This window comes from Tamandua tetradactyla, chromosome 19, assembly GCF_023851605.1.
Source record: "Tamandua tetradactyla isolate mTamTet1 chromosome 19, mTamTet1.pri, whole genome shotgun sequence".
NCBI lineage: Eukaryota > Metazoa > Chordata > Mammalia > Pilosa > Myrmecophagidae > Tamandua > Tamandua tetradactyla.
The window spans coordinates 43,639,201-43,656,600 of NC_135345.1; the positions used below are offsets into that span (position 1 = coordinate 43,639,201).

At 38.0% G+C, this 17,400-nt stretch overlaps 1 protein-coding gene and 1 long non-coding RNA gene across 19 annotated transcripts in view; one reads left to right on the forward strand and one right to left on the reverse strand.

Annotated features, from left to right (window-relative positions):
- The window catches only part of LIMCH1 (LIM and calponin homology domains 1), a 388,350-nt gene that overhangs the window by 30,035 nt on the left and 340,915 nt on the right, over window positions 1-17,400 (forward strand). The gene's annotated exons all lie outside the window — the stretch shown is intronic.
- LOC143663185 (uncharacterized) overlaps window positions 4,912-17,400 on the reverse strand; it is a 37,948-nt gene continuing 25,459 nt past the window's right edge. Inside the window, exon 3 of the long non-coding RNA XR_013165851.1 lies at window positions 4,912-5,004. This is a non-coding gene — a long non-coding RNA (uncharacterized LOC143663185). The remainder of the gene's footprint in view (window positions 5,005-17,400) is intronic.

Genomic DNA, 17,400 nt, shown 5'->3' on the forward strand with positions numbered 1-17,400 from the left:
GCACATATACTTATCTTTATAATGTAGGGCTCATGTGATTTCTATTTTATAATATAAACTTATTTCCTTAGTATCTATAATATTGACAATGTCTGATAAGTTATTAAAAAATAAAAAGATAGACCCCCAAAAGTATTTATTATTCTATCACCAACTTGTAGGTTGCTTCCAGATTTTATACACATAATTTTAAATAACTAGTGCTAGCCACTTGCCAGCCATTCAAAGCAATGAAGCGCCATCAACATAACAGGTTATTTTAAAGAGAAAGAGTAAGGGTTGCTCCCTGCATATGCCCCTTCAAGAGGGTCATTTATTGATGAAGGCGTGGTTTCATTCAGCATTTGGCAAAACATCCTCATCAGTTTGGTGAAAGAGGAATACTGGTGTTCCGTGAGGACAAAGGAAGAGCACATAATTGCTTTGGAAATCTATGCTTGGCAATTAATCAGTTCACAACTTTTGCCAGTTACAACTCGATGTTCATTTTCTTAAAAAGTTAATTTAGGGCAGGCCGCGGTGGCTCAGTAGGCAAGAACGCTTGCCTGCCATGCCAGAGGACCGGGGTTCAATTCCCGGTGCCTGCCCATGTAATAAATAAATAAACACAAAAATAAAAACATATATAAAAGTTAATTTACCATAAATCCAGTAATTCCACCCCTAGAGAGCTACTCAAGAGAGTGAAAACACATGTCCACATAAAATCACATGTTCAAAGCAGCATTATTCATAATAGCCAAAAGGTGGAAACAACTTAATGTCCATCCATCACTGAAGAATGGACAAACAAGAAGCTGCATTTTCACATGGTGGAATGCTACTCAGCAATAAAAAGGAGCAAGCTACTGATATACCTGGATGAACCTTAACAACATTATTTGAAGTGAAAGAAATCAGATGGAAACGACTATAAATTATATGATTCCATTTATATGAAATGTCTGGAAAAGTCAGATCTATAAGGCAAGAGATTAGATTAGTGGTTGTTTAGGGCTCAAATTGGGAGTGAGGATTGACTACAAATGGGCATGAGGGGATCTTTTTGGGAAAATGGAAATTTTCTAAAACTGTATTGTGGTGACGGTTGTACACACTCTAAAATTACGAAAATGTATTGAATTATAAATTTACAGTGGGTGAATTTTATGATAATTTTTATATCCATAATCTGTGATGTTTACTTCTTAGTTATTGCTACTTTAACAAAGAAACTAGTGAGACATCTATAGCTGAGGTTCCTAACCTAGCTGCTCCAGAGACTCTTTCAGGAGATTTTTTAGAAGTCAAGAGTCTTGGGCCTGACCTCGGTCTTGGGATCTTTGTGTTGAAGAATCTTCCCAAGTGATTGTCATGGCCAGCTTGGTTTGAAGCCAATGCTCTGTGGCCCGGTGAGCCATTGCTGTAGATCCAGAACTATGACAAAATATACGAAGACCGACATAGTCCACAAGTGCTGATTTTACTTTCCTTCTGGATCTGTGTTTATAAGTGTCAAACTCCACAACTCCTCATGGTTTGCCTTGCAACCTCTCATTTTAAAGCTAGACCCAGGGCTTCTTTACATTCACCATAAGGGATTGATTTATCTCAGAAGCATTAGCAAGCACCATGGATACTTGACAGGAAAGACAGGAGATAAGTATTAACTGCAGAACAAAAGACATTCTTGTTCCCTGCAAAGTCCTGAGAATCCGCCTTCTGTGAGCTGGGGTGACCCTATGTTGTCCAGTCTGCTAGAAGTCTCCCAGGAGGGGCAGCCTCTGTTTTCCTGTAATTCTGGTGAATGCAGTTTTCTCTGTTTTGTGGTCCAGTTGTTGTTTGTTCCCTGTTGTCTTTATATATGTCCTGCTTAGTTCAGATGAAGTTATCAAACAGTTCCAGAGTGAACACAGTGTACAAGAGAATCTGCTTTGTCATGGTGTATGATATTGCTCTGTGGATCACCATAGGGCACACACAAGGCCCCTTGGCTTTGGACTCCAACTAGGTTTGCAAAGATTTAGCAAACAAAAATACAAGACACCCAGTTAGATTTGAATTTCAGGTAAATAACAGATTTTTAAAGTATAAATATATCCCTTTCTCCGAAATTCAAATCTAGCAGGGAATCCTGTGCTTTATTGTCAACCTCAAAATTTCCATTGGTCCAGCTTTGCTCTTGTCTTCATGTAGCTAGTTAGAAGTTTGGCAAATGACTTAACCTCTTTGAACCTTATCTGAAAATGAGGGTTAATATGACCTATAAATATGGACTCCGCTCCTCAGTGGACTCTAAGGTCACGGGGAGAAGTGGTTGGTCTTATGTGCTGAGTATAGAACTTCTGTATGCATTTGATTTTCTGGAGCTTCATCCAATGACCACATCTAGCCCCAGAGGTGGTTTGGATATGGCCCTTGCTGTGTGAGGTAAGGCCTGATCAACAAATTGAAGATTCTATCATTTAGGTAGTACTCAGAACAATGAGCTGCCTCGATTACACATTGTGTCTTCTGTCTGCCGCCCTGTTAAATAAATGCTATTGATTAAACACAACTAATATAACAAAGCCTATTGCTCAGTTGCAACAGTCAAGAATTTGGATCATTGCCAACGTGAAGGGTACCAAATAGGGGATTCTGCTTGGATTCAACTCACTTGCTGATTTGTCCTCTCATTGTGAAAATATTTCAATCCTTAAATGCTCTACGTCATTCTTTGTGTGACCTTATTCTCATAGGAAAAAAGTCTATGTTGATTGGGGCCACAGAAATAATTTTATTATTTGGCTGACTATCGATCCCATATTTGACAAGTTCCAAACATGTCACCTTCTCTCTTCGTAACTGAGTGAAAAGGGAGGTACGTTTCGGGCAGAATTTAGGTTCGAAAGTCAGCACATAAAGCAGGCATCATATGTACTTAAAAGTACTCCTGAGTGTGGGCTGACATATGACTCACTTCTAACAAATGCGAATGTGGAAAGGGAGAAACGTTGACTTTACAGGGGAGAAATCTGCAGAAAACACCTTTACCAGGTATTCAGGGCCAGCCTCACCAATAATAACTCATGCTGACATCACACCCCCTCAACAAGATGAAGTAGGAAAGACACTTCACCTTTGTGTTATCTTCCACAAAGTCCGTAGCCCCTGTTTAGTTGTAAGACTGCTTGAGAAAAACCCAAACTGAGGGACATTCTACAAAACATCTGACCCTGTATTCTTTAAAGATGTCAAGATTATAATAAACAAGGGAAAACTGAGAAACTAGCACAGATTGGAGGAGACGAATGTCATTTAGACACATGACTAAATGTAATGTGGATATTAGTGGGAAAACTGGTGAAATCTGAATAAACTCTATGGTTGAGTTAATAGTATTATACTGCAGTTAACATACTAATTTTGATAAATCCAACACGATTACGTAAGATGCTAACATTAGAGGAAGCTGGGTGAAGGGCATATAGGAATGCTTTTTGCAGTTCTTAAATTTAAATATCCCAAAATAAAAAAGTTTTTTTTTTAAGTACTCCTGAAATTTTCTTGAGTGCCCCATGTGTGAATGAGAACCATGTGCCATCTTTAAGGAAACTCAAGATGTCAGCTTTTCTTCCAGTCTTAGAGAAGATTGCTCTTTTATGAATAGATATTTAACATGGGTTTTTCTGGTGCTGGGGATGCAGCAGTGAACAAAAAGAATCATAAATCTTTGCCTTCATAGAGCTTACATTCTAGAAGGGAGTGAGAACAAATAGGTAAGAGAAATAAGCAAACTGTATTGTATGTTAGTGTTAAGTGCTAGAGAGAAAAATAAAGCAAAGAAGAAAGAAATGAGGTGTTAGAAGATTGATGGAAGTTCAGATTGGGGGCCTAAAGAAATCCTCACTGAAAAGGTGACTATTATGTAAAGACAGAAAGAAAGTGAGGAAATGAGCCTGTAGACCATATCAATATTTTGGGAAAAAACAGGCAGAGGAAGTAGCTTATGCAAAGGCCCCGAGGCAGCACATGCCCAGTGTATGTGAAGAGGCAGCACATGCCCAGTGTATGTGAAGAATAGCACAGGATGCTGCTTGCTTGTTTGAGCTTCATATAAAGTAGTTCGTTTTCAATTGGGACAGTGTTGTGTGAAAGATGCATATCTTTAACTTCTGAAATCATAGTTGGCTTGGTGAGATATTTACATTATAAGAGGCATGTGGGAACTGAGCCTGAATGAAAAAAGTCTTTTTCTATCATGACCTTAGGCACATATAGTAAAATGGAGGGCTGAACTAAACTATTCAGAATGCAAATTTTGCTTTTTCTTCTTGGGTCAAGCACATATGGCTTTCACAGAATTTGTGAAGTAGGGAAGTAGGATGTGACTACCTAATAAATTCATAGTTAATATATTAATATGGCTAGAAAAGGATGACATTCCATGGTGCCTGCCAATCTGCTCTGCTTTCCTCATTTGGGGCCTACTCTTGTATCTGCCCATGAGAAAAGTGGCCAGGGGGCGTGTGCTTTGTCTTATTACCTTTGGTAGAGAGTGAGAACATGGCCACTGCTGTGCAGGCAAATTGTGATGCTTCTGTTCTGCCCTTCATTGGCAATAAGGTGTGTGTCTGTGGGTTGTGGCACCTGATTTTGGTGTGTTCTTTTATAAATTATTCCTTTAATATAGAGTTCTGCAAGGCAGCTTCTTTAAACATCCTAAGAGAGGACAGGGCCAATTATACATATGTATGCTCCATTTACTCAGGGAGAGGTAGTTAGTCCAATAATGGAGGCTGAATGGCCGAAAGATCGGCTGGAAATATAAGAAAATGAGAGTTTCTCCCATAGGACAGTGAACCATAGTTTCATTTGGAACTTTAATACCTTATAACAAATATCATGGCTTTCCTTTATAAGGAAAGGAAAAACACTGACCTCCTAAACCTTTGAAGATGGATCCCTTTCGGGTAGGCAGTGGTGGTTCAGTGGTGGAGTTCTCGCCTACCGTGCCAGAGACTTGGGTTCGATTCCCGGTGCCTGCTCATGTTAAAAAAGAAAAAAAAAGCAAAAACAAACAGACAAAAAAATGGATCCCTTTCTCAATCATCTAGAATTTTATGTGTAAGTATAAATTTTAAAGTTGGAAAGACCTAAAGATACTTGTACAAAAAGAAGTAAACTTTTCCTTTACTCAGAATGTATTTTTATCATCTGGCTCAGTCTTTTTTGCTTTTAAGAGAAATGTAAAATGGAACTCTTTCAATTGAATTAGCTCAGGAACTATTTTTACTGTATCATTAGGAAAAACAACAACAGTTTTAGAATAACAGAAAATGTCCTTGAGTCTGAAATATGAACTTAAGTAACAACTTTTATAGCTGTGGGAAGCTTTTTATTCTTGCTTTTGGGGTTGAATTCTTTGCTTATGTTAACTTAGTCCATGTAGTTTTAAATTAAGTATATGAAGACTTTCTTTCTATTTTCGTAGTATACTATGCCAAAATTGTTTCTGTTGTATGTGTTATTGATGGTCTGCTAACGAGCCCTATTGCTACTGCAGAAGACGATCGTTGAGTTAGTTGCTATGGTACTTTAAGAAATGAACCCTTTTACTAGGCCCCTGGTTGTGGCATCCTGATAGAATCAGAAGTTGGATTCTTAGGTTACATTTAAACCCTCCCAATGAAAAGGACTTTTTATTTTACTATGAAGCGAGAATGAAATATTCATTTGCTTGGAACCTGTTAAATTCTTAAATTTCATATAGGAGTTACAGAATAAAGACCTATTGTTGGCCAAACCTAATCAGAAAATCTCTGTCATACTTCTCTGTAAGCTGGAAAAGCTCTGCAGCTGTAGTCTTGGTCTTGGTATTTAAAACATTTGGATTTCCTGAGATTGGTGTGGAAGGGAGTATAGCAGTGAAAATGCCAAGTAAATTCTTGCTATTCTTGATCTGGGATTGTAGGTGCTTCTATGACCTTTAATTCAAGAGTCTATTATGAGTCACCTTCATGTTTCCCTAGCAATCACATGTGTTGGGGAGCACCTAAATGGCTTTTTCTGCATTCTGTAATTAGAAAGTATTTAGAGCAGGGCAAATGATTCACAGAGCATCTTTTGTGGTTAGGGGATTCTGAGTGCTTGTAGAGACCTTGAAGCTAATACGGGCATTTACACATGGTGATCAGAGCAAGGGGACTGACTGGGTTCCTATCAGAAAAGAAACTAAGGAGCTAGAATATGTTCTCATTAAAGCCTGTAATACTGAGTCATTAAACAAAAAAGTTGAAGTTCAGAGTCTTGGGTTCCTTCTCTGGACATGATGACAAGGCATAGAGCTTGCTGTCTGAGAAACTGGACTGCAAACGTGTTTAAAGATATCATTAGGGGGCTGTCAAAGAATATTAGGAATATATTCTTTACATTTCTAGCACCTTTGCCATTCTAAGCCAGTTTCTCTTTTAAATGTGGGGTTGTGGAGGGGAGAAAAAGTTTGCCCTACTTTGTATCATTGTTGAGAAGCAAATGTTAATTTTAGCAAAATTATTTGATTAGCTCCTTCTATCTTTCCTTGGAGAGTTATTTGATGTACTGTTTTATGCATTTCTTGACCACCTGGATTAGTGGAAGTGAATATATTTACTGAAGGAATACTTCTTAAACTTTGACTTCAAGGAAAAAATGAAAAACTGTTACTTTATTAAATACTTGTTGGTGGAGAAGTCTCAATTTCCCTGCTTCTAGGCCTGGTATACGTATAAAATGCTTGAGGGTGTTTTTTCCTGTTATGATGCCACCTTATCCCCATTCAGGCTTTCGTTATATGTCAGCATTTGTTATATGTCAGGCACCTGTATAACTCTTGGGGATCCCTGCCTTCAGGGGACTTCTGTTCTAGGGGGTAAAGATGCAGACTCGTGAAATATGTGTCAGGCGCTGTTGAGGAAGGGAACATGCTGTTTTTTTAAGTGGCCAAGGAAGATCTCACTGAGATGATATCTGAGCAGTGACCTGAAAGGAGTGTGGAGAATGCCACAAGGACCCCTGGGAGAAGAGCCTTCTAAGGACACCAGTGAGGTGGAGTGCAGTAAGGGGAAGAGGCAGAAATAGGAGATGAAGCCAAAGGTCATGATCTGTAGCACTTCATGGGCCTAGAGAAAGAATTTGAATTTTTACTGAGTTGCTTTATTATCCAGGTGGCGGCGGCAGCAGCAGCAGCAACAGCATCATCATCATCATCATCATCATCATCATCATCATCATCATCGACAGCAACAAAAAAGCCCAAAAACAATGTGTTAAATGCAAGTGAATGGAATCTAGGGGTCTATTTCTATTTAAATCCTGCTAATGACCTATTTAAATATCTGGGTTCAGTGCCCTTCCCAGTCCAACATTGAATATCTCTAACCCCCTGCTTGGTTAGAGGTTGATGTAGTGTTCATTTCATGATACTATTGCCTTGGTTGTATGTATGACTTTTATGTTTACCTGTGTCAGGGCATTTTTAGAAAGTAAGTTCTGGGAAGGGAGTTACGTTTTTGGCACAATGGTTGTCATGGTTAACTCCTTGGCATCCAGTCTTCCCAACATGGGCATTGCGGTTGACTCCCTTACATCTTGTTCATCCTACTAAGCTAATTGTGACATTCCTGTGCTCCTTGCCAGGAGTTGATTGGTCAAAAAAATGGGCTGATGGCCACTGTGAGGGGGTTTCAGTGAACATTTTCTTGCTTCAAAGAAAGACATAAAGAGGTTGCTTTTCTTCCTCTTGACTTTGCTTTGTCTGTATGTGGTGCCTGGGATTGCTGCAACCGTCATGCTACCAGCCAGGAAAATGAAGGCTGTATTCTCCAAGCTATAGAAGTGCCCAGCTCTGGAGCCCACCCACTTGGGGCTTTCTGTGGTATTAAATAATACATGTTCTTATTTTTCAAGTTAGGTTCTTTTTTTTTTATTTTTCCTTTTTTGTCATTTACAGCTGAAAGCATCCTAACTGATAGATTCTTTAATTCCCTTCTTGCACCGTTTTTTAGAATACATTATATGGATTTATACTTAGTGTTTTGCAATAATATTTAGTTCCATGGAATACCAAGTTACTGGGATAATTTAGAAGGCTAAAATAGAAATGGGGTGACATTGGCCTTCTACAGAATCTGGACTTTTGTATATATGAAGGAACTATTATAATTTTGTGGGTTTAAAGAGCTGAGAAGGGCCCTTTAGACAATATGAATTTACAGTAATTATCATACCCTGTCTTAAGTTAAAATCATCTGAACTGACAATAGTAGAAAAGAAAAGGTAAACTTTAAGATACAAACCCTCCCACATAATAGGTTCATTGAGGCTATTCTTGTATGTGCCTAAATACTTTAAGAACTCAGGAAAAAAATTTTTCAAAAACTTTGACTTGAAGTCTGTTTTATCTGATATTAGTATAATGACCCTAACTTTTCTTTACTATTTGCATGATATATATTTTTTTGCATCCTTTTCCTTTCAGCTTACCCATGTCTTTGAATTTAAGGTGAGTCTCTTGTAAGCAGAATACAGTTGATTCAAGCTTTTAAATTCATTCTGCAAATCTCAGCCTGTTACTGGAGAGTTTAATCCATTTACATTTAAAAAATATTTTTATTGAGATATCTTCACACACATGCAGTCCACCCAAAGAATACAATCAGTGGCTCACAATATCATCATATGGTTATGTGTTCATCACCATGATTATTTTTTAACATTTAAATCACTTCAGAAAAAGAAATGAAAAGAAAAAAAGTGTCGTACATCCATACCCCACCCCTTCTTCCATTGACCACTAGTATTTCAATCAACTCAACTTTTTTTTTTACCCCTTATCCCTCCCCTATTATTTATTTATTTTTGTCCTTATTTTTTATTCATCTGTTCATACCCTGGATAAAGGGAGCATCAGACACAAGGTTTTCACAGTGACACGGTCACATTGTCAAAAGCTATATAGTTATAACAATCATCCTCAAGAATCAAGACGTGTTAGTTAGATTCAGTTGTCAACTTGGCCAGGTGAGCATACCTAGTCTTGTTGCTGCGGACATAAGCCAATGGTACGTGAACCTCATCTGTTGCTAATTACATCTGCAGTCAGCTAGGAGGTGTGTCTGCTGCAATGAGTGACGTTTGACTTAATTGGCTGGTGCTTAAACGAGAGAGCGCAATGTTGCACAGCCTAGCAGCTCAACATTCCTCATCTCAGCACTAGCAGCTCAGCTCAGGCCCTTGGAGATGCAGAAAGAAGTCACCCCGGGGAAAGTTGTTGGAAACCAGGGGCCTGGAGAGAAGACCAGCAGAGACCATCTTGTGCCTTCCACGTAAGAAAGAACCTCAGTAGAAAGTTAGCTGCCTTTCCTCTGAAGAACCAACAAAATAAATCCCCTTTTATTAGAAGCCAATTCGTCTCTGGTGTGTTGTATTCCAGCAGCTAGCAAACTAGAACACAACACTACTGGAGTAGTTCAATAGTTTCAGTTATTTCCCTCTAGCCACTCCAATACACCACAAACTAAAAAGAGATATCTATCTAGTGCATAAGAATAACCTCCAGGATAACCTCTCGACTCTGTTTGAAATTTATCAGCCACTGAAATTTTATTTTGTCTCATTTCTCTCTTCCCATTTGTGGTCAAGAAGACTCTCTCAATCTCTTGATGCAGGGTCCCAGCTCACCGGCAAGAGTCCTGTCTCATAATGCCAAGGAGATTTATACCTCTGGGAGTCATGTCCCACCTAAAGGGGAGAGCAGTGAGTTTCTCTGTAAAGCTGACCTAGAGAAAGAGACCACATCTGAGCAACAAAAGAGGCTCTCTGGGTGTGATTCTTAAGCACAGTCATAAGCAGGCCTAGCCTCTCCTTTGCAGGAATAAGTTTCATAGGGACAAATCCCCACATAGAGGGTTCAGTCTATTGAATGGGTTTTTCTGATAATCCTTTACATTTAAAGTAACTACTGAAACGCAGGACTGTTTTCTGCCATTTTGCTACATGTCTTTGTAAGTCTTATACTCTTGTTGTCCCTCAATTTTCCATTAATGTCTACTTCATATTTATTTGATTTTTTGTATTATACCATTTTGATTCCCTTCTTATTTCTTTCTGAATGTGTTTTTTGTATATTTTCTTGTGGTTATCATGGGGTTAAAATTCAACATCCTAGATCTATAATAATCACATTTGATTTGACACCAACTTAACTTCAATAGCATACACCTACCCTGTTCTTATATCCCTTTGTCCCTCCACCTTTTTGCTGTACTTGTTACAAATTTTATCTTTATACATTGTATTTCCCAAACCATAGGTTTATCATTACTATTTATGCATTTTTGAATCTATAAAAAGTAAAAAGTGGAATTACATACCAAAAACACTATAATATAATAATACTGGCATTTAAAGTTATATGTTTTATAACTATACATCTGGCCATTGAAACCCTCTAGGAAGTTTTCATTTCAGTTATGTGATCTTCAGCTCCAATAGTTCTGTTTGGTTCCTTTGAAAAATTTCTGCCCCTTTATTGAGATTCTCATATTTCATTCATTGGATTTCCTGACATCCTTTAGTTCTTACTCTGTTTTCTTCCTTGAGCATATCAGGCACCAGAAAGGATTACATTTTTGAAGTCTTTTTTCTGGTATGTCCATAGTCTGGTCTTTTTCGTTGATGTTTGCTGGGTTTTTATCCTCTTTCTTTGTTTTGCAATCTTTTGTTGCACATGGCACATTTTAATGTTTTAAAATGCGAATACTGGGGTTTAGCCCCTGAGCTGTCTGTTTCTTGTTTCTTGAGTTTGTATCCAGCTTATTTTATGACAGAGATTTCCTTGAGTGTCAGGAGCTAACAAAACCAAATAAACAAATGCAAAACACACTTTTCATAGTCTTTGAAACTGGCTCTACTTTGACTGAGGGTTTGCTTTAGAATTTAGTCCTCCTATCAAGATTAGCCCAAGTTGAATTTAAAGTACAAGGTTTTCCATGTCTTTCTGAACTTGTGACTTGTCTGAGCTTGTACTTGCTGGTAGCCTTAGGAACTCCCCTGTTTATAGGAAGTTAAATGCCCCTCCATGCTGTATGAAATAGACTTTCTCCCTATTCCAGATGCTGTATTGTGGGTATCAAAAGCAGGTATTTTTCTTTGCCCCAGGCTGTTTGCCTTAATTGTTTCTTATGGGGCTTTAGCTATCCCACGCTTCTTTTGCCTGGAGGGCAAGTATTGGGAGGGTGGCAGTGGGATCCTAAGAGAAATTTCTTAGATCAGTCTTTCCTGGCCTCAGCAAGGCCAGGGGCCACAATGGGAGCTAGGCTGAATCCATACCAGTGCTGGGTATGAGATGGAGGAGGGGATGGCAAGGGTGCTAGGAACTTATCCTATGGCTTTTGTGTGTGTGTGTGTGTGTGTGTGTGTGTGTGTGTGTGTGTGTGTGTGTTTTGTCCTATGGCTTTGAAGCTGTGTTTTCTTAATTTGTCACTTGCCCAGTTAATGCCACCTTTCAATGGTTTTCTATAATTTTGTGGGAGGGTGCTGTCTTTAAGACTTCTCTGCCATTTTTGCCTGAGAAATTAGAACAGTGGCCACCCTGAGAGCTGGGTCCCCAGCAATCTGAAATAGCGAGCCAAAAGCAATAATTAGCGGTTTAACTCCACATCCCTGTTTCTAGGAGAGCTAGGTCTTTGTATCCCAGCCTGGCACTAGCAGCCTGTACTAGGGGCTGTGCTTCAGTGACTCCCTGCTACCTCCTGTGAGCTGGGAGATGTGGGATGGTAGCTGCTTCATGGAAGGTAAAATTCATTGGTTTTTAATGCAATTTACCAGCCTCTCCCTTCCACTCTTCCCTGGATGCTGCACAGTGTTCTGCTCAACTACAGTGTTTTAAGATAGTTGATTCAGGTAGTTCCTACCAGTTCGGTATTCGTTCTGATGGAGGGACTGATTCCTGGAGCTTCCTACTCTGCCATCTTCCCACAACCCTCCCCAAGAACTTTGGGGACCCTTTATTCTACTCAATTATTAAGTACTCATAAGCACAAGTGATCCTGGAAAATTGAGGCCTGGATATTTGAAGATTTTAAGGTGGCCAGAATGGCGTTCTCATTGATTTGTGGCATTTTCCTTTATCTACCTAACTTTAACGGGTTAAGAACACTGCCAGCTTATTTATTTTAAAACAATATTTTTGGTGCTTTATCCCAACTTGCGTATTTCTTTTAGTTCTTATAAAGGCTTGAAGTGAACCGTACATCTCAAATGGGGAGTGAGCAGGTAAAATGAAAAGTTTGGCCGAGACCCTGGGAAAGTGCAAACAGCGAATGTCTTTTCTGCATCTGAACTGAAATCTGAGAGGTTTGGAGGTTCTGCACAGTGTAGCTTTGTGCATATTTCTGTGTTTGCTGGACTGGTGTGAGCTGTCTGACAGGCCTCTGATAATCAATTCTGAAGGACACACTGTTCTCTTTCAAAATCTTGTAGGGAAAGTTGGACATAAAGTGTGAAATATATTCTCTCTTCCCAGTTCCCCATCCTAAGCATCTCATTGTGGTGAGATACCAAAAAAGACTTAAAAATACTCATGTTTATTACCTCTCCTTCCTCTAAATAGCAAGCAACAAGATATTTCCTTTTTTAGTATGGCAAAATCAAGGAGCTCCTGTGTTATGGTGTCTAGGAATATTAAAACAGAATCCTATGAAAAGCTATCAGCTAATTAGCATTTTACAGGGTGACTATTGCTATGCTGACATGTGATGTACTATTTAAACTTTGCAGAGATAAATTAAAATTTGCCTTTGTCCCCTTACCTGCTTATAGGGGAAAGCAGAAAAATGAGGTGATATGATAAAGTAAGGAGGCTGATTTTCATGTGAGGCTTAGTGGAAATTATTCCCACACTTTGTCTCATTGTTTATTCTAAAAAAATTATGTTTGATATGCTAGCTGCTCCTTTATTTGCTTGTTTCTTTTAAGATTTCTCAGTGGGACAAATATGAAAAAAAACCTATAAAAATAGAATCATGTGGGGGTAGGAAGGAGGGAAATTAGAAAAAGAAATATCATGGTTAGCCTTAGGGCAGATAGGAAGCTAGAAGATGAGTTGAGGGATCTGTTAAATTAAAATAAATGAAGGCATTTGTTGGTTGAGAGAAGTATCTCTTTAATTATAAGATCTTACATGTAGCTGGTTAAGTGTGGTAGATTCTAGACATACATTTCAAGAGAAAAAGCAATTATAAAAATATTGTCTAAAAGTTAATGAATGCTTATACAATAAAAAAAAGTTTTTAAAAAAGTTAATGAATGCTTACCATGTGTATTACAGTTCCCCAGAGAAACAGAACCAATAGAATATATCTTCAAGAGAATATATTTATTCTGAAGTCTTTAGTCCAAATTCCCTAGGAGAAACTTGGCTGACTGAAAATTTTAGCAAAGGCCAATGCTAAATTCCTTTTCTGACTAATGAAATCTCAGTTCTGGCTTTTAAGACCTCCAACTAGTCAGATGAGGAGTCTCCCCATGCTGAGGGAAATCTTTGTTCACTATAGATTCACTCAACTGATTGTAGATGCAAAGTCCACCTGCAAAATACCCTCATAGTAACAAATAGGTTACTGCTACCAAACAACTGAATACTGTAACCTAACCAAATTGATACATGAAATTAACCATCACACCATATATATGTTAAAACTGTTGGGAAGCAAGACTTTATGTATGTTGTTCAGTTAATTTTATTCTTAACAATACCATCAGGTGGGTGCAATTTTTATTTCTATTTTTGTTTTTTTGAAGGAGGGAATTGAGGGTTACAGAGATGAACTTCCCTAAAGTCACTCAGCTGATGAGAAATACAATCATTGTGGCTGCTAAGGCTGTGCCCCTAACAACTACCCAAACTACGTTTGAATACTTGAGGAACTAAAACAAAATACAGGATTGAAACTGCTTTGAGTTTCTTTGTTCCTTTCCTTTTTTTTTTTTTTCAGCAGTAGCATAGAAGCATAGCATTTTAAAGGTTAAAAGGTCCTTAGAGGTCAGTTTATAGAAGAAAAAACTCAAGTCCAGAGAGAATGTCTTAAAATACTTGGACTCTAAACTGTTAAATTGGGTCATGTGGCACTTCAGAAAATTTTCACCTTTGTACATCAACTTTCTAAAAAGGTCAAAATACATAGTCTATCCTGTCAGATTGTTTTTCTAGTTTGTGACATTCTTCATGAATGACAGGAGAGAAATTTATATTAAATTGGACCCTATCATTGGTAATGTTTGAAGACTCACATGAACTTGGCAGTTAGTCCTACTTGCAAAGCTGGGGTATAGGAAAGTTTTCTATCTTGTATGGTCTCTGTCATTGCACATAGAGAGAGAAAAATGGAGCCTTAATGCCATTTATTTCGGAAGTATAGTATCCCAACAGTAATTAAAGTTATGCTGTAAAACTAAATAAGTGCTCTAGAATATAGTTTAGACATTACTTGATGCTTTCTAGTTAGATCTTAAAATAGACATTAATATTTAAAAAGTAAGGTTAACACAAAATTATTCCTAGAACATATTTTGATGAGAATTTGAGAAAATTGGCACAAATGAAATTTTGCACCCTGAAATTTGCAACGGAAATTTCAAAACTAAATATATTTGTATTCTTTGAGCTGACTTTCTGGTTTTTTTTGTTTTTTTTTTGCATAGGTAGGCACCGGGAATCCGATATGGCAGGTGAGAATTCTACCACTGAGCCACGGTTGCACCACCCCCACTTTCTGTTTTGTTTTATAAAAGGACCTATCCAAATGCTGAAAATGAAATAAATAATTATATCAGGGTGAAATATTTCATGTTGAGGATTTTATGTAGTTATTATGAATTAAATATTTTTCCTAGTGCAAAAACAAAACCAAACCTAGTGAATCAAACCCAGGAAAACAGACTGAATGTTGTAAAAATGTCTCAGTGTTGGTTAGACTAAATTTTCTTTTGGGGGGGGATTGGAGGTAGAATTTATACTTGATTTATAACATGAAATGTAAGATGTAAAAAATCGTGTAAAGAATCTTTCTGTTTTAAGGAACCACCAGAGTTTGTTTATTCTCCGGTAACAGCCCTGCAGCCCCCACCTAGCTCCTACATTGACCCTATATATTTTCAGTTAATACGCCTCAGTTGGCCAGAGCAAGCCTCACTAATGCCATGTGCTGATCGACTGCCAAGATGGAAAGTTTGGATGTTCATCATCAGATGAAATGTTTGATTCAGTGGAATGGTGGAAAATATTTTTCTTTTCATTGCTTTCCTTTACTTCTTTTCTTTTCTCCTTCTCCTCTTGTCCAAATACTGCTTTAAAGAGTATTATAAAACGGTGCACATGTGGTTCAGGGGGTAGAATGCTTACCTCCAAGCAGGAGCCTGGAGTTCAATTCCCAAAATTAAAAAAAAAGGATTATAAAAACAAATTGCTATTGGGTGCATGGGTGGTTCAGTGATAGAATGTTCGCCTTTCCTGTGGGAGACCCTGGGTTCAATTCCCAGACTATGGACCCCCCCCCCCCAAAAAAAAGGACAAAACAAACAAACAAACATAACTGCTGTGAAATATTTAAGGGACAGCATATTCGATATTTGTTATGTTCAAGCAACTGAGGAGTGTTTGGTATAGGAAAAAAGTGTACAGGGGGAAATGCAAATAGTTCTTATATACTTAACAGTGTGTATCTGAGTGAGGGTAGGCTAGATTATGCTTCAGTAACAAACAGCTCCTCCACATTTCAGTGGTTTACACAGTGAAAGCTTTTTCATGCTCATGCTACATCTCCAACATTGGCTGTTTCCTGTCTTAGTTTGCCAAGGCTGCTATGACAAATGACACAAACTGATTAACTTAAGCAATAGGAATTAATTTTCTCATAGTTTTAGAGGCTGGAAGTCCAAAATCAAGATATCAGTAGTTCATGCTGTCTCCAAAATCTGGTGGTGTCTTGCTGGCAATCAGTTCTCTGCCTCCCTCACAAGGCAGTCTGTCTCCTTCTTCTCCCGCTCTGGCTTCTCCTGCTGTGTTCAAAGTTCTTTGACTTATATGGACTCCAGTTATGTTGGATTTCGCCCCCTCCCCCATTTCAGTTCGACCTCATATTAATAGGATCATTGACACGAGGAGGGATTTGGACTTGAACATGTCATTCTGAAGGACACTATTTAATCTACAGCAGTACCCAGACAGACAGAGTCTTCCTTCCTTCATGGTATCAGCTCCCATGATCACCTTTTCAGTGGGAATGGAGAGTAGTTCTCTGCGGGGAAGCAGTTCACTGATCAGAGCAAATCCTACAGTGATGCATAATGCAGAGGGGTCAGGGAAGAGTCATACTGCCATGTGCCTGGATTGGGGAAAGTCAGAATCCAAAGACAGCTGGGAACCTTCACTGACTTTCCTTGAGAAAGGGTAATATGAATGAAGGATTAAAATGGGTGTAGTGTCAGTCTCTTCTGTCTTGTGCTGCACCCCCGACAAGAGTTTCTTATTTAAAAAAATCTGTTAGCAGAATTTGATAAACCATTATTGCATGCCAAGGCACCAGCCAAATAAGGGATCCCAGGGCATATTTGTCATTCTTTTCTTCATTCCTTTCTTCCTTCATTCTCTCAATAAATATTTATTGAGCTATCATATGTTAACTACATAAAGTGAGCATTTATTTATTTATTTACTTGACTTTGATTTTGCTTGTCTAATCTTTGATATTTATTTCTTTAACACATTTTTACTCTCTTGTCAATCTCTTGTATGTGTGTTTTTTGAAACTATTATTTTTAAACTTCCTTTGGGGTATAGGCTTGCTGTGTTTTCTTCGCCATATCTTCCAGATGTGCTCTTACTAAATATTTGATATTACTAAATATTTTCTCAATATTTCTATGAAGCGGTTTCAGTTAAAAAGCAACCGTCTTAGTTTATTAACAACTTAATTAATACCTTCAAGTTTTATCTATAATACATTGAGATAAGTTCTCCCTTGCTGTTTTACTTGGAGTGTCAAGTGGCTCTAATACATGCCATTTAAATAGTTTAAAAGACCTCTGAATAATGAATAAAATGATTCTAGGGAAGGGATCTCATTCAGACAGTAAGGCCTAGCATGGTTCTTGAATGTAAGACTTTTTTTTTAAACTAATCACTGTTCTCTTGATTCTTTGCTTTGTCTTCATACTTCCATTGCATGATCTGAGTTGTCATATGCTTCTGCAATTTTATCTTCTACAAAACTGGGTAAACATAAAAAAATGTCTTCTTTAGCCTTTCAGACCTCACACAATATCTCGTACATAATAGCTGTTCAATTAAGTTTGTTAAATGGATTTGATTTTTATTGACTATAGTGGTTGAACTTTTGA